General features: G+C 33.2%; 1 long non-coding RNA gene across 2 annotated transcripts in view; it reads left to right on the top strand.

Annotated features, from left to right (window-relative positions):
- The window catches only part of LOC131806277 (uncharacterized), a 66,110-nt gene extending 57,009 nt beyond the window's left edge, over positions 1-9,101 (top strand). For both annotated transcript variants that reach the window (XR_009343992.1, XR_009343991.1), the window contains exons 2-3: positions 8,768-8,841; positions 8,927-9,101. This is a non-coding gene — a long non-coding RNA (uncharacterized LOC131806277). The remainder of the gene's footprint in view (positions 1-8,767; positions 8,842-8,926) is intronic.
- The last annotated feature ends 4,081 nt before the right edge of the window (positions 9,102-13,182 follow it).

Genomic DNA, 13,182 nt, shown 5'->3' with positions numbered 1-13,182 from the left:
GAGCTGAGTCGGTCTAGCTATGTATGTCCGTCCGTCCGTCTGTCCGTCTGTCCGTCTGTCCATGTTAATTTGTAATCACTCTACAGGTCGCAATTATGGCCCGATCTTCACGAAACTTAGAATGGAGGTGGGGTTAAGGTCAGAATAGAACCCTATTTCTTTTGGAGATGATCGCATAATATTTAGGGGTCGAAATGGACCAATAACTGAAAAATTTCTTGATTTTGCAGTTGCTCTACAGGTCGCAATTATGGACTAATCGACGCGGAAATTAGCATGTGGCTAGAGCTTCGGGCTGGGCAGATGCCTTCCAATTTTGATGGTCATCGGGTAATATTTAGTGGGTGAAAAAGACTATATATTTGTGTTAAATAAAAGTCAAATTTCCATTAAACCGCGAGTATTTTTAGTCCCGGCTAAATCATAAATAGACGAACAGGTCAATTCTGACCGTTACGTAGATGCCGATAGTAAATATATCGGATATATATAGCGAAATATATACAATGTGTATATACAAAGGAAAGGAATGTTAGATGGAATGATTATATCTCAAGAATGGCTGGACCGATTTTGACAAATTTTGCCAATTCAGAACGCGCTCTTGACATAAAAGTAAAAAATCTAAAAAGATCGCATAAAAATAAGTCAAAAATGATGTTAATATAGATTTTGTAGTATTTTGTGACATTTTTTAATTTTTTCATATTTTTTATCGCATGCGATCTATTTAATTTGACTTATAATATTAAGGTATACATTTTGTAATATTTTTCCACCTTACAACACAGGTTTGGGATATTATATACAGATTGCAATTATCGTCCGATCCTCACAAAAAGGGTAGGGTTAGGCTCAGATGGGCTAGGCCTATTGTTTTCAAAGATGTCCGCAATATATTTAGGGGTTAAAATAGACCAACAACTAAAATGTTCCTGATTTTGCAGCCGTTATAAAGGTCACAAATAGAAACAAATGGACACGAAATCTCGCATGAAGTCAGAGTTTAGCACAGCGGGTAGAATGAACCACTACTTTTGTCTGAAAAATACCAACATTACTTACAGGCGATAGTCGAAATACTCAAAATGTGAACTTCTGCCTTTTTTGCTGATTTCGTTGACGAATATAGCCAAATATGGTAGACAAGGAAATCATATAGATGACTCTAAATTTAGAGACACAGAGGGGCCTCTTGCTTTTGGAGATGATCGCAAAATATTTAGGGGTTTAAATGAACCAAAAACAGAAAAAAATTTCCTGAACACACAATTGAAGATATTTAAGCACAGGGAAGAATTCTGGCATTTTGGATGACCATTGGAATATATTTAGCTGTAAAATGGACCACAAAAACTCACAGCACGACGGAGTGCATAAATATTGCGAAAATGTCACAGGTCAAAATGCTAAGGGTAATATCTGGGCAGTGCTCCGTGATATAATTTCAAAAGCGAAATCTTAAAAAATGAATTTGGACATGAGGGGGCTTCTAACATATTGTAGTGTTGTAGGGTATCAAATGGTCGGCCCCGCACGACTATAGCCTTTGCTTACTTGTTTATTTATCCCGTTGATTTCAAAGCTACTCGCATTTTTGGTTTCTGCCGCTGCGTTTATTGTTGTTTTTGCTTCCCGATTTTAAGATAGGGAATCCTTTTCAAGGATACGAACGAAGAATCAAAACAAAAAAACCCTTTAAATCACACCCTCTCAACCACTGAGAGGATGGATGTGTGCCTAAGGTTATTTCATTTTTGACAATGACGAGAACAACAGCATGAAATGCTTTTGACGTTGTTTTCCCAAGCGCCATTTAAGGACATTTAGCAGAAAACGTAATTGGCAAAAAATTGAAGAATTCATTAAAACTCAAAATATTGAAAATATTTTTGATCAGCCTTATCTATACCAGCCTGTCTTAACGAAATGGGTTACAAAGCGGTTTAAAAGCGGTTTAAGCGGTTTTCCTCCAGAGCTTTAGGCTCCAATTAAATTATTCGTCTCCGACTCCTGCATTGCATTCTTTTCGTCATTAATATAAATAGTACAACTATGTCGTTTTCTTTTCTAATAAAACATAGGTAAAATTATGTTTATCGTAATACCCAACATATCCAGATTGAGTACAAACAATGAGGTAAAATGGCAAAAAACCATTAACCTGCCGATACCTTTGATTAAGGTATATGTTATTTAAGACAACAACAAGGGTATACCAGCTGTTATGAAGTATGATATAAATTATTTTATATTTTGTTTTGTTTTGTTGTCCAACATTTTTGGGACATCATCTAGACTATTTCTTACTTCCCAATTTTGGTAAATATTTATTTAAATAAAAACCGTGGGGGTACAATTATATGGAGGATACACGATATCGTGGGCCTATATAGAAAATTCTCTTCCAGGGGGAAAACTTCTCAGAAGGAACTCCTTGTGTTAATTTTCAGACAATTTCATTCAAAAATGTAGCTACACGATATCGTATATCCGCATTATACGGTACTTCCCAATATTCGGTATTTTGATGATTACCGAATATTGGGAATTACCGTAATATGGGATATATACCATATCGTGGATATATATAGAAAATTCTCTTCCAGGATTGAGTACTCAGAAGGAGCTCCTTATGCGGATTTTCAGACAATAATACCAAATATCGGAAGGTACCGTTATATGGTACGCCCAAAGTATACCCCAAAGAACTCCTGGTGTAGAATTTTAGGCATTTCCATTGAAAAACGTGACTAAAATCATCAAAATATCGAATATTAAGGGGACCGTTAGATAAGGGGCCATACGATAGTGGACCGATGTAGCTCATCTACGAACTTGACCTGCCTGCAAAAGACTGATCTGTGCAAAATTGTAGCTTTCTATCTTTATTCGTTTTAACTGTAGCGTGATTACAACAGACGAATCGTCTTAAATTTAACGCTGATCAGAATATATATACAAATAAAAGCAATGAACTGTAAATAATATCTAAGGTAATATTAAATCACATTTTTAGGAAGAATTTATTTTTTGTTTTCTATGAATTAACTAGCTGGCCCGGTCCGCGTTGCCGGCCCGTAGGTTTTGTCTATTATGCATATTTGTCAAAACATAATTATTCAAAGATATAAATGTTATAAATGTTCACGTACTGGTCGAATAGTTTTTAATTTTTAGTCAAATGAGCAGTAATTTGGAATTTACTGTACTTTGTACACCTCATAATTGAGGGCTAATTGATTTAAGAATAGCCAAAGTTAATTACTTTTTTAAACCCATTAGCACCTCAGATTGCGCATTAGAGTCCTCATAAGTCCCCCTAACCATGTCGGTCTGTTTGTCCGCCAAAAGGTGGACTTGAGGGGGTACTATTACATGGAGAAAATTCTAAAATTTGTAGATATGTTGAAATGTTTGTGTAAGATTTTCACCCCCAAATACACATTTTTAGCCAAATCCTTTGAAATATGGTAAAATGCGAAACATCGACCTACATTGGAAACTTTCTTCACCCCTTAAAATCCAAGATGACAAATAGAGGCCAAATCGAAAATATAGCAGAACAACATAGCATGTCAAACTAAAAAAAATCACGTGATTTAAATAAGTAAAAATAGTTTTATCCACCTCATAATTGAGGTCAGACTGATTTCAGAATAGTCAAATATAATTACTATTTTACACCCATTACCGTAATATGGGAACTAATTATATTTGTCATTTAAATTGTAAGTTGGAGACCCCATAAAGTCCATATTTTTCATCATAGTATAATTCAATGACGATTCAACAAATATTCGGTCCCGTACTACTTTCTTATATTTGTAACTTGTTCATGTTTTCACAATTTGTTTCATATAGATGTATATGCCAAATCTACGTTCCCAACCAATATTCTCTTGGGGGTTACAAATTCAATAGAATACAATTTTTTCTTTTCTGACCACACATTGGATGTGAAAGTGGACTTGGGGATACTCCAATGTGGGGACTTTACATGAATACATTTCTATGTGGCAATTATCTGTACGATGGTTCCTTACCCCAGGGTAGCATAAATACAATTTTTTAGTGGTCAAGACCAATATGGGCCCTATTCCGAAAATTTTATGCGAAGAGGTTCTCTACCCCCTTAGAAACAAAGATGCCAAATAAGGGCCAAAAATAGAAGAAAGTGGCGAAGACTCCAAAAATGGCTTAAATCATACGATGGTTATTTATGATCGATATCATGGCCTGAAAAGCGATTTAAGGTATCTTAAATGTTCAGGAAGAATTTTTGGAAGAATAGAAATCCTTTTCTTACTAAAAGTCCCATTCGCTCTACTATTTTGCACCCTTTATATTTGGTATTTTACTGATTGTACTCCCAAAAATTTTTGGATTTTGTGCTCTCATTGGACGGATTATTGTCACATGAAAGAAGTAGGTCCACTCTTTGAAATAAGCCCCATTAGTCTTTTTCGGTCATTTTTGTTTGTTTAAATGTCTGCGCATCTTCCAGATGAAGCACGATGTTCATTTTTTTGGTGAAAAATTATTCTTTATTTTGTTCACAAAAAATCCACTGAATTCAATATGATATTACAAATTGAAAAAAATTGACAAAAGGAGAATAACAAATTGAAAAAATCTTCAACTTGTTGGTGTAACCGCATTAAATTATTTCGGTATCATCTATTCCGTTTCGCCACCACATAATTCGGTACTACACTTCCATGTAAACCGCCATCAATTTCAGTTCTCAAGAAATCAAGTCAATTAAATAAATTGATATTTATATTCGAATTCAAAAATAAAATATAAAAAACACTACAAATGTACATTAGAAAAAAGTAAGTCAAAATGGAAAAAATCATGCAAAATAAAACATTACTATTGTACATTTCAGAAGTCAAAATGAAAATGTTAAAATATCACATTTTTACGCGATTTTTTGGATATTATCCTTTTCGGAGAGGAGACAATTCCGAATTTATATGAATCATTAAAATCAGTTCAGCGGTTCTTAAGTTATAAGTGTAGTAACTAACACTACTTTCATTTATATATATAGATGTATAGATAGATTAAAAAGAATGCGTGGTCAGTTCCTCTGCCCCCAAATAAATACTTAGGGTTGGAGGGAAGGTCAAAAGTATCTCGTGTAATAATTTTTAAACCAATATCTTGTTTATTTGGGAAATATAAGGATTTTAGATAAATCGAAATGGTGGGCGTAAAAGGAGGCGTGGTCAATATTTTTTTCTTTAAAAACCTAACTCGGGGTATGACAAACGTTTGTACAAAAAATTATGCAAATCGGTCCAGCCGTTTTCAACTGATTCCGTTACCAACAAACAACAATTGATTTTTATATATATAGAAGAAGAAGAAGATATTGTCCAAACCGTATTTATATTATTTGAATAAACCAATACGTACATATCAGAACAACTTGGTAAAGACCTGCTAATTTATTCATGTGCTTGTTATATTCACATTACTGTCATGTTGTTACTAATATTTGTGCGAGTGTGTGATTTCAATCCATGCGATGAATAAACCTCATTGCAGCTGGTTGTACTTATATGTCGTTGCTTGTGTTTTGAGGATATTTATGTGGACAAAAAATCCTCTAACTTCCTTGAAAACGTAACAATCGCAGTCATTGAGAGGCATATATGTATGCTGAGCTCAACAAACCTCAAAGACTTACAGGTCAGTGCTCTCTTAAAACGGCTCTACAGAATTGTATCTCTTTGTGATACATAAATCAACACACAAATATCATGGCTATTGATGTTACCCTTAGATTAATAAAGTAGACAGCAGCGTAATTGGACGACTAAATCCAACGATGTGCATGTAAGATTATGACGCATATATCGATGTGTCGTATTTATTATCCGATTGAGATGAAATTTTCCAAACAATATTTGTTTTGGAAATACCTTTGCCAAATTTTATCAAGATCGGTTCAGAATTGAATATAGGTCCCGTATATATCTTCAACCGATTTCGGGTTAATTGTGCACTTAATGGCCAATATCTGTCAAAAAGTCCTGCATTTTGGTACATCCGATCGAATTCACCAAATTCGACAACAATGATATTTGGTACCAGATATTTTATAAAGCTCGGGAATACTTTTGCCATTTACTATTCTTATCTATGTAAATGATATTAAACTGTAATACCAAAACAGGTAATATTTTCATAGCAAATTACTTTCGTTCCGAGAATAGATTTCCTTATTATAAGAAAATATATAGACTTGTTAAATTGCTTAACATTCTCAAAAGGGAAGAACAGACAAAGAAAGAGGCAAAAAATAAACGATGACAAATTTATTTGTAACACATTGGATGTTATGATATAAAATATCTCTAAACTAAGAAAAGGTCAAAATGGAATTACAAAAACTTTTTTTGTTTCCTTTCAGACTCACTAAACCTCTTCATATTAATGATCCTGAAATGACAGTCTAATAGTCAAAAGTCAATAAAATTAAGGGTACGCATTTTATTTTTTTTAAAAAAAGGGGATTTTATCTTAGCTTCAAGACACCAAACTATCCTTTAAATAAATCGTATGCAATTTAAAGATAAAGTGATAAATACCATTTTTTCTATCTCAGTTTCACATATTATTTTTATACCATACACCACATAGTGATAAGGATATTATGTCTTTGTACATTCGTCTGCAACAGGCAGAAGGAAGCGAGATAGACCCATAGTTACTTTTGAAGATCTTCATAGAATCATTTTCTGAGTCGATTTGACTCGAATTTTAACACATCCGACCGAATTCAGTCCAGAAAACAAGTAAGAAAAAGTTAAAAGTCAGGCGGGGCCGACAATATGATACCCTACACCACTATGCATAACAAAATAATTTATTTGAAGTAGATCATACCAACTTTCAAAATTTGTCTTCAGAGCAGTTATAGTTTGGTTTCCAAGGGAACTAATATATGGGAGGCATATCCAATTCTGAATCGATTTTCAATAAATTTGACCAAAGTTAATGTGCTTGCTTCTAGACCGAATTCGGTCGGGTGTACCAAAATTTGGTACTTTTTGACAAATATTGGCCATTTGGCGCACAATTAAATTGAAATCGGTTAAAGATATATATTGGAGCTATATCCAAATCTGAACCGACCTTGATAAAATTTGGCAGACGTATTTCTGGGCTGTATCTGATATCTGATACCAACATTATTCTTGTGAGGTGCATATTACGAATGTGGGGGATTTAAACACCAAATCGGATGTAACTTATATATGGGAGCTATAGCTATAGCTATATATGAAGCGATTTCAACCGATTGAGATTGCAATTTTGCAAACAATATTTGTTTAACCCAAGGACGAACCCTATTGAAATTGGTGATAATCGGATCAAATTTAGATATAGCTTCCATACATCTTCAACCATACATCTTGTGCACCAAATTTCCAATATAAGTCCTAATGTCCTGAATTTTGGTGCATCCCACCGAATTCAATCTAGAAGGAAGTAAATCAAATTTGGAGAGAATCGGTTCTGATATAGCTTCCATATACATGTTTCATCCCACTTTGGGGTTTTAAGTCCCCCACGTGCGTAATATGCACTCCACACGAATATTATTTGGGTCCAGACATCAGATACTGCTCGAAAATACCTCTGTCAAATTTTATCGAGTTCAGTTCGGACTAGGATATAGCTCCCATATAAATCTTTATCCTATATCAGGTTTATAGTGCATTAAATGGCTAATATCAGCCCAAACTGACTGAATTTTGGCCACTACGACTAAATTCATTCTAGAAACCAGTACTTTAAATTTGGTGTAAATCGGTTCAGATATAGCTATAGCTTTCCTTTATATGTTTCATCCGATATGGTGTTTATGTCCCTCACATTCGTAATATCCATTCGACCGGGATTATGTTCGGTATCAGATACACAGATTTCGGGTTAATTGTGCACCAGATGGACAATATAAGTTAAATGAACTGAATTTTGGCATATCCAACCGAATTTATTCTAGAAGCAAGTACATCAAACCTAGTGGAAATCGGTTCAGGTATAACTCTAGTTCCCATATATATGTTTCATTAGATTTGGTGTTTAAGTCCCTCATATTCGTAATATGCATTCGACAACAATGATATTTGGTACCAGATATCTTATATAGCTCACAAAAACCTTTGCCAAATTTTATCGAGAACGCCAAAGATTTGGACATAGCTCTCATATATATCCTTAAACCGATGTCAGGTTTATTATGCAAATATTTTGATATAGATTGATATATGATCAACATTTCCGTGCATTTGTGATTTCGCCAGTATTAAAAATATTCGCGGTTTTTGCATAAAAGTTATGGTCTATTTTACCCGCTAAATATTGTCCGATGACCAAACAGTAGGTAGGTAGGCTTCTGGTCAGCCCTAAACTGTGCCCCCGTGCTAAGACGGACACACGAAGCTAGATGGACTCAGCTCTGCGACAAATAAATAAACAAATGACAAATAAATAAACAACAGTCAGTTCTTTTATTATGGCTAAGGCATAAAACCAAAACTCAATTTGTATCTACTTTATACCGCACAAGATTGGTTTGAACAGCTGTTTTATATGGTTACGGTTATGGCACGTCTAATTGAACCTTAAGAATTGGGATCCGATATTTGCAAACGATTTAATTTAATTTTTAGTTTTTCTTATTTTGATCACCTTTACAAGTATATTCTGATAGACAGTTAACTTTTATTACATTTTCTTTTAGATTAGAACCGGCGCTGAAGCCTCATCAAGATCATACATATATTTTGGCTTTGAAAAAGGTATCGCAGATATCAGGTATATGTAACAAAAAGATTTATTAATATTCAAATTTATTATTTGTTCATCAGTGTTATTTTTTGTCTTATTTGTCTCGTTTCAGGCGTTTAAGAGCATAATACCTATACGATCCTCTAGCGGATTTGAATGGTATATTACAAAAAAATTTCCTGATCCCTTCCAGATTTATCATTGGCTCCTCAAAAATTTTTGGTCATATATTGCAAATTTAACATTCATACAACAATCAACCAATTTTGAATAATACAAAAATAAAGTTTGTTTATCTGAATCCAAATATTTTGCTTTAAATTATTTCAATATTTTGGACAATAAGTATGCAAGTACGTAAACATACAGGGTAAAATTTTTCTATTTCTTAATTTCACTTTCCTTATTTAGCAGATTATGGACCGATTTTTTACACAATCTCAATTTTAGTGACTTAGTGGTCAGACAGCACAAAATTATCTGTTTGAAGGTCGTTACTGAGCACTTACTTCGATTCTGAACAAATTTCAAAGAAAACTGATTGGTAATTTGGCATTTCGTTTGTTGAAAAAGTAAAAAAATTATCAATAATTTTGTATTTTGGAATTTCTTAACTTTTATTTGATCTTTGTGGTCACATATTTCTTTATAAGGCTTAAAAATATAGATTTTATTAAAAAATCAGCTACTGCTTTTATGGGTTTAATAATTCTCTTTCAATTTTGGTCACACCTCTACTATATACCGTCTATTCTACAATTGATCTATAAAAAACAAAACAAAATTCCACTATGACCGTTTCATAGTTACTTTCTGAAGCTGAATAAAAAAATTAAAATAATCTTGCCGACGGACACACATATTGGCTCAGAAATTGGGGCTTGGGCGAATATTTCAACGTTTTACAAACTACTAGGCCAAATCAAGCTTAGAATCATGCAATTGAATAGTTACTTTGTTCAACTCACATATATCCCGATATAACTTGCTTTTCTTTCATGTAAACTTTGACTTTTTATTGTTTTTTTATTAAATAGACTTTCTTCATCTATTGTGGCCTTTTCAGATGTAATCATCGAAATAAATCGGAGATGATAATAGAAAGCATTTGATAATGCTGTCAATTTCCGATTCTTCAATGATTTGTATCATATTTGATATTGAGTCAATGACGTTATAATATAAGTAACAGTTGAAACAGTAGCATAAATTATAAATTTGTAGCAATTTACAAATGTTTGCTTAATGTGTTCTATATATCAAGATTTCAAAATATAGGGTTACAGCTAATTTGGCTGAATACAACAGATAGGAACTTCAAAATAACTGTTAGTTTCAATGTGTGAACCGATGTTAAAATATATCGTTGTGTAATGAGAACACAAGATGCCAAACTGCCACGAATTTGTCTTAAAAATTTTGTCTGAAACCCGCAAAGCACCTTGAATGTGGAGTAACCATTATGTAGGGTTTATATTAAACTAGCTGAATCCGGCACGCTTCGCTACTCCTTTCGCTGTTATATGCATTCAAAATTTTATATATGAATATTTGTTGGTTAAAAAATATAAATAAAACAAATTCAAAAAAGTTAAAACCGTTATTATTATGACGCGTGAACATGCCAGGAACAGCTGACCATAGAAAAGCCGGAACATGCTAAATTTAGTCCGCATACACGAAGGGATTGTCCTTTGGATTTATTAATTTCATAGCAAATACCAAGCGTGTCGGAAACTGCAATCTTTTGAATTGAAAGGCATTACTGTTGAAATTAGAGAATTCGAGGTAGCAATATACTTTCCAGTAATAATCATAACTTCAATTAAATTTTTGCGTAGTTTTTATACTCTCCACCATAGTATGGAGGGGATATTAAGTTTGTCATTTCGTTTGCAACACATCGAAATATACATTTTAGACCCCACAAAGTATATGATCAGCATAAAATTCTATGTCGCTTTAGCGTCTGTGGAAATCACTCTAGCTTCCGAACGGAATAAAGTAGGTTGATAAAATTTTACTCAAATGTATACTATGTCTGCAGGACTTTTGGTATGGAAAATGGACCATGTAGGTTCACGTTTTGGTACTTTGATGATTTTAGAGACATTATTCCCCGGAATTGGTTCAAATTCGGTATTTGAAGTTCGTAATGCATACTACAGCCTATGACAGAAGATTTTCTGTGGAGGTTGAAGTCTTCGTATACATTCGGTATTTTTAAAATTTTAACACAATTTTTAACGAATTTTAGTGTTTTGAAAAGTGCCAAATTCGTTCTTAATGGTGGAGGGCATTTAAAGTTCGGCCCGGCCGAACTTACAGCTATTTTACTTGTTTACCATTGCAGAGGCGTTGTGGGTCAATGCTTCTTAATAAAATCATATTCCAATCTGAAACGATTTCAATATAATTTGACAAAATTTACATTTACACCAAATTCCGTTACACCTTCCATATTTCATTGAAATTGAAGGTACATACCGTGCTTGGGGCATAAAATATGTGAAATCGGTCGAGAATATATATGGGAGCTATATCCAAATTTTAACCGATTTCTAATTAATTTGTCAAATTTATTATTGTATCCAAATTCCACCACACATTCTGAATTTCATTGGAATAGGATATACATATGGTGTTTGGTGCACAACATTCATGAGATCGGTCGAGAATATATATGGGAGATGTACCCAAACCTTAACCGATTTCAATATAATTTGGCAAATATGTTATCGTACCAAATTTAGTCACTCATGCCGAATTTAATTGGAATCGGATATACGTATCGTGTTTGTTGCATCAAATACATGAAATCGACCGAAAATATATATATGGGAGCTATATCCAAATCTGAACCGATTTCAATATAATTTAACAAATTTATTTTTTGATCAAATCCCGTCACACATTTCAAATTTCATTGCAATTGAATATACACAGCGTGTTTAATGCATCAAATACATGAAATCGGGCGAAAATATATATGAGAGCTGCATCCAAATCTGATCCGATTTCCATATAAAATGGCAAATATATTGTCTAATCAAATCCCGTTATTTATTCCAAATTTGGAGAATGTATTTGTAATCGATCAATAGATATGTGCATATAAAAACCAAATTTTTGGGAGGTACCTCCGATTCTGATGCTATATCTCCAGATCCGAGTGGAATTTCAAAAATATATATAGCCTATGTTACTTTCAGGCCATGTTGTAGTATACTTGGAAATTTTCAGGAAAATCTGTTCAGCGGTTTTCGAGTCCATAAATTACAAACAAACAAACAAACGTACAAACATTTTCCTCTTTTATAGATATAGAGAAGAAGTGGGAATATTCTTAGTATAGAGAAATTCTACCTAATAAGATGCCAAAACTATAAAGTAAGTAAGTAAGTAAGTATATATATACACAACATAGTGGTAAGGTATTATGTCTTTGTGCATTTGATTGTAACAGGCAAAAGGGAAGGAGATAGACCCATACTTCCTTTTGATGATCTGCATAGAATCACATTCAAATCAAAATTTAATTAGTTGGTTAATCTATATCAATAAACCAGTAAGGAGAGAGTAAAATTCGGAAAAGGTCGACTATATAACACCCTCTACACTATGCGTATTTAACAGAGCTCCCGTAAGAAAAAAGTTCATATTGGGAATTTACGTTAGGTAGATCATCCCAACTATGAATAAATAATATAGCTGTATAGAACATAATATGACTTCCATAAGGATCATATTAAAAATATTGGAGCAATAGATATACCGTACCGAGTCCCACCAAATGGTAAAATTCGGTTGAATATGAAGAAATCTATTGAATTTGGGCTGTGATTATATATATGGTGGACAATAACCGTAAAATCGATGAAGATGTATATCGAAACTATATAAAAATCTGAACGGAGCTCGATAAAATTAGGCAAAGATATTTTCGATCCACATTGTGACGGTTTCATTGACCGTTTGAAAGCCATAATTCGTGCCAAAGTTGACCAATTCGAACAAATTTTAACTTATTCTAAAATTTGATTTGATTGAATAAAATTAAAAAAAAAAAAATTAAAAATTATGGCGTTTGATCATTTGCACTGACATTGACCATTTGGTACACAATTAATACGGATGCAAACACATATGGGAGCTATATATAAATGTGATCCAATTCATTCCAATTTCAATAGGGTTCGTTCTTTGGACAAACAAATATTGTTTGAAAAACTTCATTTAAATCGGATAATAAATGCAACTACTTTAATGTACTGTAAGTTGTAGTTTAGAAGTAGTTGATACACAGTAGAGACTATCATTTTGTTGTTCATTAATTACTGTTATGGTCCCAATTTTTTGTATTTTGTG

Source organism: Musca domestica, unplaced genomic scaffold, assembly GCF_030504385.1.
Source record: "Musca domestica strain aabys unplaced genomic scaffold, Musca_domestica.polishedcontigs.V.1.1 7, whole genome shotgun sequence".
NCBI classification, from domain to species: Eukaryota; Metazoa; Arthropoda; class Insecta; order Diptera; family Muscidae; genus Musca; species Musca domestica.
This window is presented reverse-complemented; position numbering and strand designations above follow the sequence as displayed.